Raw genomic sequence first — 17582 nt, 5'->3', positions numbered from 1 at the left:
AATGTGAAAACTTAGATGAAATGGACAAATTTCCAGTAAAATATAACTTATCTGTACAACCAGTGGTGGACTGGTAAACGCTTAACAATTGACTTTCCAAACACAACGCGCACACAAGCAGAACGCCCTTGTTTGTAGCGTTTACCAGTTTCCGTCGTGTACGTATTCCCGCCACAGCCAGTTTCAGGCTACCAGCGTGACGTCACCGAATGCGGAGGCGGGAAGAGATGCTCACGATGCGCTCTGCAGGGCGGGCGGCCAGCACAGGAAATGGAAACCTGCCATGTCCTCCTGCCAGTGAGGCCCCACCGGCCACCCTCCACCCTGCGAGAGCTGCTGATGCTGCAGCTAGTGAGGGATGACATAAGCAGAGTGCCACCAGAGAGCGGCAGCCGCGGAGCTCATACTCGCTCCTGGCCTGGCTGTCTTTCTGGGACCATTACTAAGCCATGGTCCTGCCTGAGCCTTTAAAGCTAACCAGGCATGTGTAGACTCATGCATCCCAGAATGTCAGTGACCAGTTTCTTGCAACTGAGGTTCAGAGAGGGCCAGCAACATGCCCAAGGTCACACAGCAGGACGTGGGAGAGTTCAACTGGAATCCAAGCCTCTGGACTCCTGTCTCAGCTTTGGGGCTGTGCAAACCCATGAGTTTGGCCCATGAACCCTCTTGAGCTGAGCCTCTGGGGCCCTCGTGCAGCCCTCCACCGGCCTGAGGATCCACTGGCTGAGCACATGCCCAAGGCCAGGTCTGGCTCTGCCTGCCCCATTGCTCCTCCTCGGGGAGCTCAGGGAGCTCCACAGCCAGGGCTGCAGCCGCGGGGGTGAGGGCGGCAAGGCCAGCTGTGAGCCGGGGGAGAGCCCAGCCCCTACAGGACCAGGTCAGTGGGGTGAGGTTGACGGGATGCGCTGGGCACACCCAGAGGAGGTGAGCGTGCCCTGGGGCTCTCCAGAGGCCGCGGGTTCAGCGGAGAAATAAAGCGTGGGCTCCGGAAGCAGACAGAGCTCGGCTGGCACCCCAGCTCCCCTCGTGGGTGCTGCCTGAGCTGGGGCGAGGTACCTCCGCATCTTTGGACCTCCGTTTCCTCTCTTAAAGGCGCCTGCTCTCGGGACGGCCGTGAGACCCGCAGGAGGGAACGTGCAAGCGCTCTGCTCTGGGCCAGCACCTGGTAGGGGCTCAATAAGAACTAAGTCCCTCTCCTGCCCCAGCTGTCTCAGCAGGGCCGTGTCCCTGCTTCAGGGAGCCTGGTGGTGGCTAGGGCAGGGGTGGGATGGAGGGGTGCTGTGACCTTCCGTGCCCCCTGACCCCCATCTTGACAAATTCCTACCACAGCTGGAACCCGGGTCGGCCTCCTCCCGGGATGCGCGGGGCGGGGCAGAGAGCCAGGAGTGGGGGGTCCAGCCCCAGTGCAAATCCCTGAATACCCCAAAGGCAGAAGACCTTTCTGATGTCCTGAGCTGTCTGCACCGGGACCGCTTGATGGGAAGAGCTGCTCCACCTGCCCCAGTGCCAGCGAGAGCCCTGGCCAGGGGACAGGGGGCCAGTGGCAGATCCAAGCCCTACTGCTGATGTGCTGTGTGACCTTGGGCAGGTCACTGCCCTTCTCTGGGTCTCATTGGTCCCTTCTGTAAAAGGCCCTGCCACGCCTCCTTCTGGGACTCAGTTTCCCCATCTGTCAAGCAGGGAGGCCAGCCCCTGGCTGGTTTTGCTCCTGGAGGGAGGAGGCCCAAGGCAGAGAGCGTGTAGAAGCTCTTTGCCAGAGTGAGCAAGTGTGCGGTTTTGTTTTTTTGTTTTTCTTTTTGAGGAAGATTGGCCCTGAGCTAACATCCGTGCCCATCTTCCTCTGCTTTATATGTGGGACGCCTGCCACAGCATGGCTTAATAAGCAGTATGTAGGTCCACCCCGGGGATCTGAACCCATGATCCCCAGGCTGCTGAAGTGGAGCATACAAACTTAACCACTATGCCACTGGGCCGGCCCCAGTGTGCGGTTTAAGAGTGACCCTCATTGTGGTCTCCTGAGGGCTCCTCCATCACCTGGAGATTCCCCCAGGACGGGGGCTGTGCCTCTCCCATTAGATCGGAAGGTTTGCAGGCTGTGCCAGCCCCTTCAGACTGTTCCTTCTCCATCTGTCTCCACCACAGCCAGCACCCAGGAGGCCTGCGTAGTGGGTGGCTGCTGTGTGTGCGCCTGGCACTTGGGGACCAGAGCTGGGAAAAAGGGGCGCACACGTGGACTCAGGGGAAGTGGAGCAGGAATCACGTATTAAAACAAAGCAGTGGGTAGGAACGAAGTGCCCGCCCTGCTAGGCGGCTCTGGCACCGTGAGCTCCCAGGGCACACAGCCATGGTCGGGCTGGGTGATTCAGGCCTGCACCGCGGCTGGTTGGCTCTCAGACTCAGCCAGGCCCTGACTGGTCTCACTGTGGGTTACTGGTTGGGGGAGTCCCAGGGGCTGGGGGCACTGAGATGCTGTTGGGGGAAGGTGAGGGGCGAGGGAGCAGGAGGGGTGGACCCGGTCTAGTCTCCCTGAGTCAGAGCTGGACAGCTCTCTGAGGATCAGCTACCCAATGCTCTGCTGGTACTGCTGTCAAGACCAAGGTCACAGAGAGGATGCCCAAGGTCACCCAACCAGTCTGCCGGGTGTTAGGACTGGCACCCGGGGCTCCTGACTCCTGGCCCAGCGCACCTTCCCCTCTGCCTGCCTACTTCTTGGGGAGTCCCAGGTTGTGCTTTTAGGGAGCTTCCTCTCCCACCGGAGGGTGGAGGGAACTCCCCAGGCCCATGCGGCTGTTAGCATGGAGCCCAGACCCCGGGGGCGAGTCTGGGGCCTGTCTGGGAAGACTTCCTGCCTCTTCTCTTTTCTTCTGGTGTCATTCACCCTCCTTCCTTCTTGGCATTCTTCTCTGGCTCTGCAGCCCGGCCCCTCCTACCAAGAGCAGGGGACAGGAGACTTTGCAAAATTTACCCCTGAGTAAAGGCACAGTGGATACAGAACTTGGAGAGGAGTGAGGGCTGAGGTCGGGGAAGCTAGCTGTGAGCACAGAATCTGGAATCTCCTCGAAGGCTCCACTTAATGTCTGCGGCTGTGAATTTTGAGTCCCTTCTGCTACACAGGGCTGGTGGCTTGTCTTTTTCATGTTGATCTGCAGGCATTCCTTGTATATTCTGGAGGCGAGTCTTTTGTCATGTCGACGAAAATAATCCATAACCAATCTATAAATGAAAATTTGGGAGAGTTTATTCTGAGCTAAAATCTGAGGGCCATGGCCCGGGGCCTTTCTTCTCAAAGAAAGAAAGGGCACTGAAGAAGTGGGGTGCACAGAGTGGTTATATACCCCCAAACAGGATGTTTCACATATGATTCAAATGTCCCTTTTACAATAGTCGCGAGACTGCTCTGTTGGCACAGCAATTGAAGGACACAGCAGGTAGGTCTGCTGTCTCAGTAGACACAGCAGGGGGGCAGGTCTGCTGTCTCGGGCTGGGTGGTCACAGGTGAGCTGGGTGGTCAAAGGTGAGTGCAGCGATCAGTTCCTAGCCTAAGGAAAGATGCTTATCCCTAAGGAAATGCCAATGTGGGGGAAAGTTGTACCTTTATCTTAAGGCCATTTGTTCTTGCCATAGGAAATGTTTTAAAGCAGATATGCAATGCGTGCTCAATGGCCACAGTCAGGCCCTTTTGGAAAAAACAAAGTCGGACCGAATTAGGTTTATACCAAATGGCTTCCTCATATACTCCAATATATCCTATTGCTTGCCATTTTTATTTGTCAGTCAGATACACCGATTATGAGGATCTTCTGCTCTACCTGGAAATTTAACTCATCTAGTCATCAGCCCATTCCAGGAGCATCAGTAACGAATGGGCCAGGCTCTGTCTGTGCTGGGTGCTGGGTACCCAAGTGCATACGATGTGGCCCCTGCCCTCAGAGGTGCTCACCTCTTGGGGAGGAGACAGACATTTAGAATAAGAAAGAAAGAAAGGCGATTGTTGAGGGACCAAGCTCTCACCAAGCTAACGTGAGTTTCTTTACAGAAGTTTTATCCAGGAGGATCTCTTCTGAACCCAGGTAGGGTGAAAAGAAAGGTTTCCCATGTTTGTTTTCTGGGCTGGGTCTTTAAATCCTTTGCAGTGAGCATTGCTTCTAGAAGCTTCCCATTGACTGAATGTGTGCTCACCTGCTGACCTCTCTCCCCTGGTTTCTGCCCTGGTTTTGGGTGTTACAGCTGTACCCACTAGGGTAGGGTTGAATTCTCAGCCTGGAACCCGGTCCTTGACGCTCAGTGGAGGTCAGTCATGCAGCAAAGGAGGCAGTGAGCCTTTGCAGGGGAGAAAGGGTGGGGTCAGGCCTGGTGCATGCTCTGCAAATGGCGTCCAGTTTAGAACTCCACACCTGTCCTGGGGTCAGCGTGTACTGTGTCAGGCAAAGCCAGACTCCGCCACCCACCCCTTGAGCTGCAAAGCCTGAAGGGGACTCGGGAGGCTGTGAGTAGGACAGAGAAGAGAGGCCAACACTCGGAGTGAAAGGGCCAGGTGGATGCCAGGTTGGATGGGCGTGGCATGGAAGCGGGGCCCGGGCCTCAGAGAAGTCCACGGCTGGTTCGTGCACGGAGGGTGGGGCCTCGGCAGGTGGGGGCCCAGCATGTCTGGAGTGGAACAGTCAGCAGAGAAGGGCGAGGCGGACGGTGCTGGACAGGCAGCGAGAGGCCTGGGCTCTAGCTCTGGGCCGTTCCTGGCTTGCCACATGCCAACCAACCCCCCTCAGGGAACTCAGTTCTCTGACCTCGGAAGTGGCCCCCACCAGCTCTGGCATTCTCTGAAGCTTGCCCAGGCACGGGGCAGGTTCCAAGGATGGGGCCAGCATTGGGAAGCCCAGAGGAATGATGGAGAAGCAAGAGGCATGTTTGACCCAAGGATTGGAAACCCCATCCTGGCACATGAGGCTCTTCCATCCTCGTCCGTGGCTCCAGTGTCACCTCCTACAGGAAGGCCCCTGACCTCAGGCTAGACCAGGAGCCCATGGAATTTGGGGCCTCTCTTTACGCTTGTTCATAACGAGCTGCGTTACAATGTCTGCATCTGCATGAGACTCCTCCGGCTCCCAAATTGGGAGCTCCATGAGGGCGCAGACTCCGTCCTGGCCCAGCGCCTGGCGGCCTGCAGACCGGGGCCGGGGGCAGCAATGTGGAGATGCAGGGTACACCCATGAGCAGCCTCGGGCTGCACCGGCCCCTGAGATCTCAATCCCCACCCTCTGCCTTCCTGGGTCAGGAGGCGGGAACAGGGGCACCAGGCAGACCACCATAGCCGTGCCTCCATGGTCCCTCCCCGCCTGGACCCATGGGTGGCGTCTCCCGAAGGCCTGGCAATCCTGGGATTAACCCAAGTGGCGTCACAGGAGGGTGGAATCAAGGACCCTGGGCCCCAGAGGGCACATGGGCAGGTGAGGTTCAGGAGAAGGAAGCCCATGGGCTCTCAGAGACCATCGAACTGTCCCCTGCCTCCTGACATATGCAGACAGGAAATCCCAGGGGGGGCTCTGACTTGTCTGGGGTCTCCCAGCCAGGGAGAGTCCCCCTCTTCCCAGCCTGGTGTGTCCTGGGGTTCAGGGTGTGTGTGCAGAGGAGAGGGGGTGTAGGGCTGGGTGGCTCACGCTGTGGACCAGGACAGGGATGGGCAGCCTGGGGAGCCCAGGTAATGCCGGAGCCCGGGCTTAGGGTCCCGACCGTCCTGAATGGCTGGTGTGACCTGGGTGGCATTGGTGTCTCTGTGAGTCTTGCTTCGCTCACCTGGACCTGCCTTGCTGGGGAGCAAGAGCCCACGGGGAGCCCTGGCGAGTGCTCAGAGTGGATGCTCGGCGTGCGTCCTCCCTCCCTTCCTCCAGCGGACTGAGCACTTTGAGGGGAGCCTGAGGACACACTTTGTGATGTCAGCAAAAGTTAGGGGTGTGGGAACTGCCACCCTGCCTCTTGTCAGCTCTGCATGGGAGGCCAGATTGGAGGGCAGGGAGTAGGGACGTGGAGATGACACCAACGGGGGCCTGGTTCCCAGGAGAGAGGACGAGTTCAGGGTGCCCAGAGCTGACATTCCTGGGAAAGACAGCGGCAGGTGGGCAGGCAAGAAGGATGTGGCAGGGGGTGTAACCAGCTTTCAGGGTGTTGGCCCCAGCCCATCTGGTAAGACCTGGAGCCTCCTTGCCAAGACTTAATGAGATTTACTTTGTTTTGTTTGGAGCCAGGCAGGGTGCCAGTAGAGCTGGCTTCCAGCCTTGGCTCTGCGGCTGGTGGCTGTGTGACCCAGAGCCAGTCACTGGCCCTCTCTGGGTCCCTGTCTCCCTGTCCATGACCTCCAGCCTGAACCCTAGCAGTGGTGGATCCAGTTTAATTGGCTGAGTCACCTGATGGCTCCCAGCCTCAATTTCTTCATTTGTGTAGTAGGGATAAGCACAGGCGGGCTGTGTCCCCAGCACACAGGCCAGGAGCAAAGTAGGTGAGCAGTTCGTATCCAAGTGAGGGAGCAGGAGGCTTGGGGAAGAGGAGAGCCGGGGGAAGCGGGAGCTTGAGAGGGGCCTTGTCGGCCTGGGGACTCGCGGTGCTGCCGGGTCTCCTCTGCCTTGCCCACGGGCCTCTCTCCTGCTCCGTGTCTCTGTCCCTTCGTCCTGTTTCTGTCCCTCCCTCTGTCTTTTTGTTCGTCTCTCTCTCCCTCCGTCTCTCTCTGCACCTCGCTCTGTCTCTTGGTCTCTGTGTCTCTTCTTTTCTCACTCTCTCCCTCTGTTCTCCGTTTTGGGCTTTCTTTGTCTCTGTCTCTCTGTTTTCCAGTCTGCTGCTTTCCGTCTGTTTCTCCGCCCCCTTCTCCCCTTCTCTCCCCTCTGGTGGCCCCTCTGGCTTCCTCGAGCCGCAGGGCCAGGCTGGGGTGGGGAGAAAGCTGAAGCCCTGCTCCCAGGTGGCGCTGGACCCCCCCGAGGCCGCCCAGCCAAGTACCGGGGTCGAGGCGGTAGAGGCTGGACGGCCCAAGAGCTCTCTCAAGGGGCGGCTGGAACCTCTGCCTGGGGAGCTTGGGGGCTGCTGACTGGCTGTGGCATGGGTGGCTGAGAACTGTCGTACCACCGTGAGTCCAGATATTTTCATTTAAGCCAGCTCCCTGATCCTCCGTGGCCAAGGGTCTGGTCCTCCCATGCCTCTGAAATGTGCCAGAGTGACAAGGGGAATGGGAGGGAAGCGGGCGGCATCCTGGGGCAGGGCCCGTGGGGGCTGCTTAAAGGACACAACACTCCCTGGGAGCCAGAGCCATCTCGGAAGGCTTCCTGGAGGAGGCGGACTGTGAGGGACCAGGAGGGAGACTAACCTGCCCTGAGTGCCCACCAGGGGCCTGGCCTGTGCTGGATGCTTTATAAACATCTCCTCAGTTTCTTCATCTGCAGAGTGGGGATGACCACCTGGGAGGGGTCAGGGGGGTGGATTGTAAAGCCCAGTTCCTGAACCAGGAGTGCACGTAAGTCCCAGTTTATAGATGAGGCCAAAGGAGCCCCAGAGGGTCAAGTGGCTGCCTGTGGTCACATAGCCAGTGAACGGTGGGCCAGGGCCGGACCTGCCTCCCGGACAACGCTCTGTCCACTGTTGGTCCAGCCTGCCCTTTGCGACCCCCTCCACCCTCAATGCCCCTCCTTCCCTCTCCAGGTGTGGGACAAAGAGAATGGGCTGTGTGGCCTTGGGTCAATGACTGGCCCTTTCTGGTCTATTCTTGGTGACAAACCAGGCTGGTGGCTTTCTGAGAGGATCTGTGGAGCCCCAGGCTCCTGCACGAGGGCTGCAGGGACTGCTGGAGGGGAGGGGCTGAGCAGGTGGGCTTTGAGTGCACCAACCCCTCCCCCGCTCCCCCCGCCTTGGCCCTGAACGTCTCCTCTTTTATCTGTTCGAAATCTGAACCCCTGGACTTCCAGGTTATCTCCAAAGTCTCACCTTTTCCTGACTTTCTGAGAGAACGTGTGCCCCCGTATCCCCACCCTGGCCATGGGGACCCTCTCTGAGATGGGTGTCTGTCCCCAGGCTAGTCCCCAGCCCTAGGACTCAGGCCAGGCCAAGGCCAGCAGGGACAGGATGGCCTGGGCCCATATCTCAGGAGGCCCCAAGGCTTGAAGGATGTCAGAGTGACAGAGCTGGGCGGCCAGGGCCCAAAGGACCTTAGTGACGTGAGGCAGCTGGGGACTGACTGTCTCCAGGGTCCTCCTGCCATCAGGTTTCTGCTCGGAGGGGCTGGCCGGGGCCAGCAGGCCAGACACAGGACAGGCTAGACATGGGATGGTCTCGCCCTTCCCAGGGCAGAAGTTGGTGCAGCAGGAGGGGCTGAGGCCAGCGGCACCCGCGGCCTGTATGCACCGACAGCACACGCCGTAGCGAGAGCTGCTCCGGCTTCCTCAGAGACGGTAGAATGGAGCAATTAAAACACAAGCTCCGCGTCCCAGGGACTGAGGTTGCAGGTCTGCTTCCACCCTCATTAGCAGGAGACCTTAGACGTGTTGCTTGAACTCCCTGAGACTAGTTTCCTCCTCTGCATAGCAGAGGCGACAGCGGAGCTCACCGCCGAGGTGTGATGCTCGAATGAAAGATGTTGCCTGCAAGGTGCCTGGCACAGAGCTGGTACTGGGAGCGCTCAAGAGACGCTGGCTCCTGTCCCTTCCCTCCTCGTGTGCGTCCCCGGCCCTCAGCACACCCCCTTATTGCGGCTCTTGCAGAATCCTCATTACAGCAAATTCACACGTCCACATTCCCATAACCCACCGTCTCCTGTAAGGCAGCCCGGGACCAGGTCTCGTTCATTTTCTCATTGCCCGGGCCATGAAATGTTTGTGGAAGAAATGAATGATTTGGGGAAGGATGCTGTGTCCTTCTGTGCAACGGTTTCTCCACTGGGGGTCTTGGCAGATGATGTCTGGTCAGCAACACAGGTGGCGAGAACAGCAGTAGGACAGGCCAGATCTCGAAGGAGTGCCTCCATTGGACCGAGCTGCCCTCCTGGAGAGAAGGAAGAGCTTTCAAGGACCCGTGTCAGGCGGCCTGAGAATTCAAGTTTCTAACTCTGGGATCGATTCTCTGTCCTTTACCCCACGTTGCTTCTACCTGGCTGTGTGTTTTGAGGCAAGTCACTCCCCCTCTCTGGGCCTCTCTGTCTCTGTGTGTTCAATGAGGCACGTGGACCATATTTTCTGGAAGGGTTTTTGGGAATGGTTCCCCAGGGCTGAGTGAGCCCATCGAAGGTGCTGGACCCTGGCTGATTCTCCCAGTGGGACCTCAGCTGTAGCCAGGTTGGCTGACACTGGAAGCTCTCTGCTCTAGCAGCTGCAAGGAAGAGGCAACATCAGGGAGGGAAACCCCAAATTCTCCGCCACTCCCTGTATAATCAAAGGTTTGGATATAACAAAGAATGCTCATGGAAAAGTCTGAAGGATCCGAAGCACATTTTTCTATAGACACCCCACCCCAAAATATACCTGTGGATCAAGCCAGACACAACCGTAAGGATGGTGTGGCTCACTTAATTCAATATCCCATGTGTGCCCCATTTATTAAGCCCCACCCAGGGGCGGGGGTGGGCAATTTCCCTGAGTTCTCAGGGCCTGGAAGAGCTGGGCTTGTTTTCCTCAACTGGTCTGGTTTTACCTTGTGAGCACTATGATTCATGGAATTGATTGTATTTCTCTTTTTTCCTGGGCCACCAGGGAACTCACAGCTAAATCTGCCAACCAGACAGGGTGTCCATTCCTGTCTTTTTCTTTCTTTCCCCACTCTTTAACTTAATTCTCTCACTTAAAAAAAAATCTTCCCAGGGCGTATTTTGTAGGCTGTCTCAGTTCTTTTTGTTAGGTTGTGGGATATCAATGCGCGAAAGCGGTGGAGGTGTGGAGTCTTTCTGCGGAGTGGGTGCTGGAGGAAGAGAACTGTGAGTAGGGAAGGGAAGGAGAGGGCGGGAAGGCTGGTGATGGACAGAGCTTCACAGAGACCCTCAGGTCAAGGAGCAAGTCCCCAGCAGGGGCAGTGGGAGGGCCTGGAGAAATATGATCAGGACTGGGGTGGGGCTAAGGGAAGGAGGGGTCATCAGGGGCCTGGTCTGGGAGGCCTTGAATGCCAGGCTAAGTTTCTATTTCTTGAGGATCAAGTAGACCTCAGGCACTTTACAAACGCATTTATGACTTCTCTGTTATTCCAGATCTTACGAATTAGGAGACTGAGCCTCAGAGCCGTTGAATCATTTGCTCAGGGCCCTGAAACCCAAGAATGGCCGAGCCCAGATTGGAACCCAGACAGCAGGAGCCCAACGTCCAGGCTTTTTCCGCTCAGTCACCCTCCTTTGTCCTGGGAGCCGTGGGGAGCTGCAGAAGGCTTTCCGAGGAAGGACATTATCAGATGCTGCTGCCTGTGGTGTGGAATGCAGAGAGCTGGGGACCGGGCAACGAGGAGGCTGCTCAGGTGTCGGCTGGGAGGTGACAGTGGCTGGGAGCAGGGTGGCGGTGGGGGTGAGGATGGGGACCGACAAGACGGGATGAGGCGAGAGAGGGTTGGGAGGTACAGCTGACCGGTCGGGTGGGGTGACAGTTTTGGTGCTGGGGATGAGGGGGCGGAAGACCCAAGAGGCTGAGTGCCTCTGGCTTGGCGCCTGGGGTGGAGGCAGCGCCACTTACTGAGATGCGGAAAAGCCTGCTGGGGGCAGGGAAGCCCGTGATGTGTTGGGAGGCTGCTGAGCTGGCCACCTGTGGGGGTGGGGCTGCCTCTGCCCGACCACAGGCCCTGCCAGGCCTCTGCGGTGCCCAGCCCAGCCCCATACACGGTGTCACCAGCACTGCTGACGTTGCCAGGGGAGCCCTGGATGTCCCAGAGCCGAGGAGGGGTCGGTAATTTCTGAAGGTCCGTGGTGCCCGGTAGAGACCTGGGCCTGGGTTTCGGGCTCCAAGGGGACGTCATGAATTGAGTTGGGTGACTCATGGCCCTCACCACTTCCTGCCATTAGAGCTACTGGCCCCAGGCTCCCTGGTGCTGCAGGAATCGGTGGGTACCCTGCTTCCTCGTGATGGCTGAGTGAGAGCCCCCAAGGTCCCTCCTCCACCCACCTGGGGGTCCAGGATCCTACCCTGGGTGCCAGGGGCACAGGAAGGGGTAGTGGGTGACCTGGGACCTCCCAGAGGGGTGAGTTCATATAAGAAGCTGAGAGGACTCAATAGCTGGTGAGAAGTCTGACTTCTAGAACAGTACCTGTAAACAAAAAGTGCCCAATAGATGTTTTTCAATGAAAGAGTGAATGAATGAAAACCTTGGATCCAGACTTGGCTTCCTGTGACTTTACTGTGTCATCTCGGGTATGTCACTGCCCTTCTCTGAGCTTCAGTTTACCCAGCTTGAAAATTAAGAGGCTGGACTGATGGTCTCTAGGGGCCCGTCCCGCTTGAAGCTGGGGATTCCGGGGAGCAGATGGCACTGTCCCTGTGGTGCTCAGGAGCGCGCTGAGAGTGGAGAAAGGCCACAGGGCAGGGCGTGCAGAGAGCTAAACTCTGCTGGTCTCCTCTCCCGCTCCCTCCATGGCTGCCCTCAGGGAGCTCAGGCGCAGGCTGTGTGTGTGGGGGCCCCGCCCCGGGGTGGAAGAGCCCATAGCTGCTGTCAGCAATCGTGAGGGCAGCCCAGAACCCACTCTGATTGGTCACAAGGGCTCAGGTAGGCAGGTCCCAGGCAGGCCCCAGGTAGCGCATCCTCAGGGGCATCAAGTGACTTCCCCAGCCAGAGTTATTCCCTCCACCGCCCTCCTTCCCCACCAAGCCAGAAACAGTCAGTGCTGGAGTCTCAGATGAAAGGCCTAAGGGCCGGGTCTGACTTACAAATGGATTTTGCTTAACCCTATGGAGGCTCTGTGCTCTTCACTGTTGTCGCCACTCCTCCCATTGTCTTGGACCCAGCGGCTGCACCCTTATGCTTTAGCTGCCTGACGCCTGAAGGCATCTGAGTTTGGAAACTCGGATGTGGCTTGACAAGCCCACATTGTGAGGAGGGAGCCTGGAGGGGGCTCCTAGGTTCACGGGATCCTAGGCAATCTGAGGTTGGAAGAGCCCTGGAGGTCACCAAGCTCTCATTTTCAGATCTCTGCTCCAAAATCCTTTCCCCAGACGGGCCTTCCCTGCTCAGCCTACTCAGAGCAGCAGCCATTACTCCCCTGCTTTACCCTGCGCCGGCAGTCCTCGCCACTTCCTGACGTCCCGTTCGTCCCCTGTCTCTCTTGCTGCTCTGTCTGCCCCATGAGGGCAGGGACTTGGTTTGTCTTACTCACTGTTGTATCCCCAGTGTCAAGAATAATGCCCGGCACGTGGTAGGTGCTCAAAAAAACTTGTTGAAGAATGGGGCAAAGGAGGCCCTGGACATGGTAGCACCAGCACCAGGCGCCCTGCCTGCTACGGTGTCCCTGGGTCGTTCCAGGGACGTCCCAGAGTCTTCCTAGAGTCCCAGGGACACCCAGCAGCTGGCGGGCCTCTCCCGCTGCAAATGAGGCTCCCTGGGGAAGGCTTCCCAGTTGTATGTTCTACCTGACAGAGAGGAGGGGGCAATGATGTCATCTGGGTCCCCCACCCCCGGCTCCTCCCAAATCTGGCCATCCAGCCTGGAACCCCAAGTTCAATAGACCACGACATGGGTGTGCAGGATGTGACTTTCACGGGTCGTGGGCAGGGCACGGGCCCGGGCAGGTCATGGTGTCTTACAAGAACTGTTCTCAGAGCTGGAGGAAGAGGAAGGGAGGCAGGCAGCAAACAGCAGAAGGTGGGCAGGGAGGCTGAGAGAAGGAAACGTTTCTGATTTTTCTTCAAAGAGAGACTCTATTCTTTTTCCAATAGTAAAGGTATTTGCTCACAAAAACTGTTTAAACATTACACAAAAGCATGAGGAAGAAGGTAAAAGGACCTGATACTCTACCTCCCAGGCGTCTAGTCAACAATTACGAGCCCATCTAGAGTTGGCTGGCCTGGGCTCAAATCTTGGCTTGAACACTTTCCAGCTAAGGACCTTGAGAGGGTCCCTTAACTTCTGTCGAGGAAAATAATCCATAACCAATCTATAAATGAAAATTTGGGAGAGTTTATTCTGAGCTAAAATCTGAGGACCATGGCCCGGGGCCTTTCTTCCTAAAGGAAGATAGGGCACCGAAGAAGTGGGGTGCACAGAGTGGTTATCTACCCCCAAACAGGATGTTTCACATAGGATTGAAATGTCCCTTTTACAATAGTCGAGAGACTGCTCTGTCGGCACAGCGACTGATGGACACAGCAGGTAGGTCTGCTGTCTCAGTGAACACAGCAGGGTGGCAGGTCTGCTGTCTCGAGCTGGGTGGTCACAGGTGAGTTGGGTGGTCAAAGGTGAGCGCAGCAATCAGTTCCTAGCCTAAGGAAAGATGCTTATCCTTAAGGAAATGCCAACATTGGGAGGGGGAGGGAAGTTGCACCTTTATCTCAAGGGCCTTTGTTCTTGTCATAGGAAATGTTTTAAAGCAGATATGCAATTCGTGCTCAAGGCCAGTCAGGCCCTTTTGGAAAAAACAAAGTCAGGCCGAATTAGGTTTACACCAAATGGCTTCCTCATATACTCCAATATATCCTATTGCTTGCCATTTCTATTTGTCATTTTCCCCTTTTGATCTATAATCTTTCGATAGAAAGTATTGATGATCAAAATATTTTCCCTCGGCACCAGGGTGGTTGCTGCCCGCCCTGGGCCCATCATGTCCCTTGGTGCTAGGTTTTTATCTCATTTATTTGCCTAGTTGTCCACGTTGGGGGGAAATAGTGGACAAGCATAGAGGTATATATATTAACAGAGGAAGCCTCTCATGGGTTATGTAATTTTCAATTAATTTTAGATTGTTGTACGAACATTGTATATGTGCTTCTCTGTGACTCTTCACATTTACACTGCATATGATCATAGAACAAGTACAGTAACAATAATAATTCAACATTTTTTGAAGACATTAGTTTAAAATGAGTTCTTAGGTAAAGTCTTTATCAGAAAAGGAAATTTGTCCAGGGTTATAAGATAGATCAACCATCTGGAGTCAGCAAGAAACAATTATTCTAGTTTGTATGGTATTTTTACAGCACTGATTAAAGAAAACAACAATTAGTTTGATTATGACTAGTACAAGGATTCCAAGAAGTGATAGAAATAGGAATTGCAATCTGGATCGGAAAAGGGAACTGAGACCGGAAGGGAGCCAACCAAACAAATCAAACTGGGTGTCGGATGGCATAAGGCATCCACCTGCTTCTTCATGTGCTTTAGCAGAGATGACACATTGGAAGACTCATCAGGTATAAAAACACAGCATCCAGTCTGAATGATTGTATATGTACCACCTTGGGATGCAGTAAGATTATCTAAGGCCATTCTATTTTGAAGGACAGCCCTTCTCATTAAAGACATTTCAGTATTTAAATAAGGATATTCCTGCCTGACTATCATTAAGGGCTTCTTGAGTAAATTTAGTCAGAGCTTTCATATGTAATAATGACATCTTTCTTTTAGTCCCAAGAAAGAAGCACATATAGCCGCTCGGTGGCCGTACCAGTGGAACGCTGAACAAGCACATCTGGCCTTAAAGAGAGGGAGATTGGCAACAGGTTTTAACTCAGCCTGACTCTTTCCCTGCTTTTAAAGGAAACTCAGGGCGCAGTGTCTTAGCCATCCAGGCAGTAGCCAAGGCCAGAGATTTGTAATTCCTAACCATTGAGTTCCATTAGGAGTCATTGGATAAATTCCTGCCCTTCAAGTCCAGTCTGTTCCAAATTAATCCCTTTCTTTAAGTATGATCGTATTCCAAACAAGTTATAAAATAGGTATGCAGTTTAAGCATAACAAAGGTGTAAATGAGGAGATATGAGGTTGGGAATACAGGCCTGGTCCAGAGTCTTGGGACAGCTGTCTACAACAGATGTCGTCGTCTTCTCCTCCTCATACGGTCCTTTCCAACAGGGCTGCAAAGAGTCTTATTTGATGTCTCTTTCAATAAATAAATTCTCCTGGTTGTAGTCCATGATCCTTAAGTTCTGGGAATGCTCTGTGAAAGAATCAGCTACCAATCTTTCATTTCTTTTAAGCACCACAATAAGACCATGACAGCGATGTAATACATCCCTTAAGCAAAGTTGGTTCATACATTTCTTCATTTAATTGCATAGGCTGTTTTATTATTATTTCAGCTGATGTTTACAAAAAGGATAGATCTAAGATTAAGGAGCACTAGCACAAGAGCTTTGGGCCGTGAGAGAGTAAATGCTTCTGAAAGCTTGCCAATTAAGTTCTGGTTGGCCGTTAGTTGTTTTTACCAATCCTGAGGATGGAGGATGGTAAGTACAGTGGAAATGCTGCAATATTTGCAAACATTACAAATAGATTCAATTATTTAGCCAGTGAAATGAGTTCCCCGGTCACTATGTAACTCAGTAGGCATTCCCCAAACAGGAATTATCCTTTTCAATAATAATTTACCTAAAGCCATCGCTCTTCTGCAAGGAAAAGCCTCAAAACAATGTGAGAATATACAGATCATTACAAGATATATTTATCCTTGAGATGGTGTTTAGACAAAGTCCAATTGTCATACCTCAAAGGGTCCCTTAGGAAGGGGAAGTGGCCTTGTGACTCATGAAGTGGCTTCTCTGGATTATACTTTGGGCATATAGCACAACACGTAGAGGCTATATGAGCCACTGGGAGAAAGTTTCCAAAAGTATTATTTTTCCCTTTTGCTGTAACCTATATATATATATTTTTTCTTCTTCCGTGGTGATTTCTTAAGCCTGTAGAAGGAAATCTTTTTACTGGGTTAGCAGAGTTAACAGAAAGTAGCAGGCATTCTTGAGGCTGGACAGCATATCCAGCTTGATAACCATCCTTGTTTAATCATTTAAGTAAGACCCATTTGTAAACCAAATTAAACAATAGAATGCAGTTGTGATCTTCTCCCCTTGTGATGTTGGAAGCAAGGTAGCAGGGTTAGAATAGTGAATAATATTTACCTACACCATATAACCTAAGGTTTATCATCATTTACTTCACAATGCTTCCCATGCAATTTAGCAACAAACAAGCCTAATTAGTATCCCTCCGGTATAGGAAGAGAGAACAGATTTCTTTGAGAAGTCCCAGGGCCCTCTGAAAATCCTCAGAGAAATTCTCTTCCTTCATTTGGGTCAAAGGAAAACCTTTATTTAGGACTTGACTATTTGTTTGAGGGAGAAGCTTGTCAAAAATATCAAAAGATTTTTAAACTCTTACTTAAACAAGATCAAGAGGTTGCTGATCTTGTCATTGTAAAACAAGGGTCAATGAAACAATGCTTCATAATATTTAACCAAAATGACAACAGCAAAAAAAACTTTAATAGAGAGACCTCTGTCTTTTTGCACCTAGGAAGTTATCTTAACAAAACATAGATCTTCTGTAAACTTACTCAGAATGAAAAACCTTTATAACTTCTTAATCAAGAGCAGACTAAGAGTTTAAGAAAATTATCCTTTTAAGAGAGAAAGCCAAATTCTAACTTTTGTACCAGTTTACTTTTTCATATTAAAACACATTTACTTAATTAGATTCACTTCAATCTTAGCCAACTTGACCAGGTACAAAACTCTTTTCAGAATTTCTTTCACAAACCTTCTAAAACTTTCTTTCACATTCAGAATTTGTCCAAAGTCCTTTTGTTTTTCTAGTACTTTAGGACAAATTTACCCTTTTTAACCAATCAAACAAAATTTTTCCATTCTTTTTATACCTTCTTTACTGAAAACTTATACCTTACTTTCCTATTAACTTCTAGTAGCTTTAATCACATTTATTAGAACTCTTTAACCTTTAACAGACCGTAGTAAACACTGAAAAGGTAAGCAATTATGAGTTGTCTTTTGTATCAGCATTCTAAATACTTTTCGTAATTTCTAGAAACGTGCCACACTTTACAGTAAAAGACCCAAAGACTTTTAGCATCTCTGTGATGCGGGGTCGGTGAGCCGAGGAGTCGAAAGAAAGATTTCTTAGACTCTCAAGATCTGGCAGTAGTGCTCTTTTGTTTAGAGAATAGTGTGTAAAAGCATGGGGACAGGACCCATGGGCAGTCAGAGCTTCTGCTGCCGCCACTTCTGCTGCCCTTGCTGGCATGGGGACAGGGCCCATGGGCAGGCAGAGCAGCTGCTGCTGCCCCCACTGGCATGGGGACAGGACCCATGGGCAGGCAGAGCTGGTGCGTGGGGACAGGACCCACAGGAGGTCAGAGCTCCTGCTGCTGCTGCTGCTGGCATGGGGACAGGACCCATGGGCAGGCAGAGCTGGTGCGTGGGGACAAGACCCACGGGCAGTCAGAGCTCCTGCTGCTGCTGCTGCCCTGAGTTGAGGGTTAGGGCTAATTTTATAAGGCATGGGTACGTGACTTATTTTTACTGGAAAAAAAGAAAAAGATGATGTAAAAAGTCATTAAATGATTTCAGTGCAGATGGGGTCTGGTTATTGTGCGGTCATATAACTTTAGATACGAATCTGGCCATATAGATCGGCATGTA

This window comes from Equus quagga, chromosome 5 (assembly GCF_021613505.1).
Source record: "Equus quagga isolate Etosha38 chromosome 5, UCLA_HA_Equagga_1.0, whole genome shotgun sequence".
NCBI classification, from domain to species: domain Eukaryota; kingdom Metazoa; phylum Chordata; class Mammalia; order Perissodactyla; family Equidae; genus Equus; species Equus quagga.
This window is presented reverse-complemented; position numbering follows the sequence as displayed.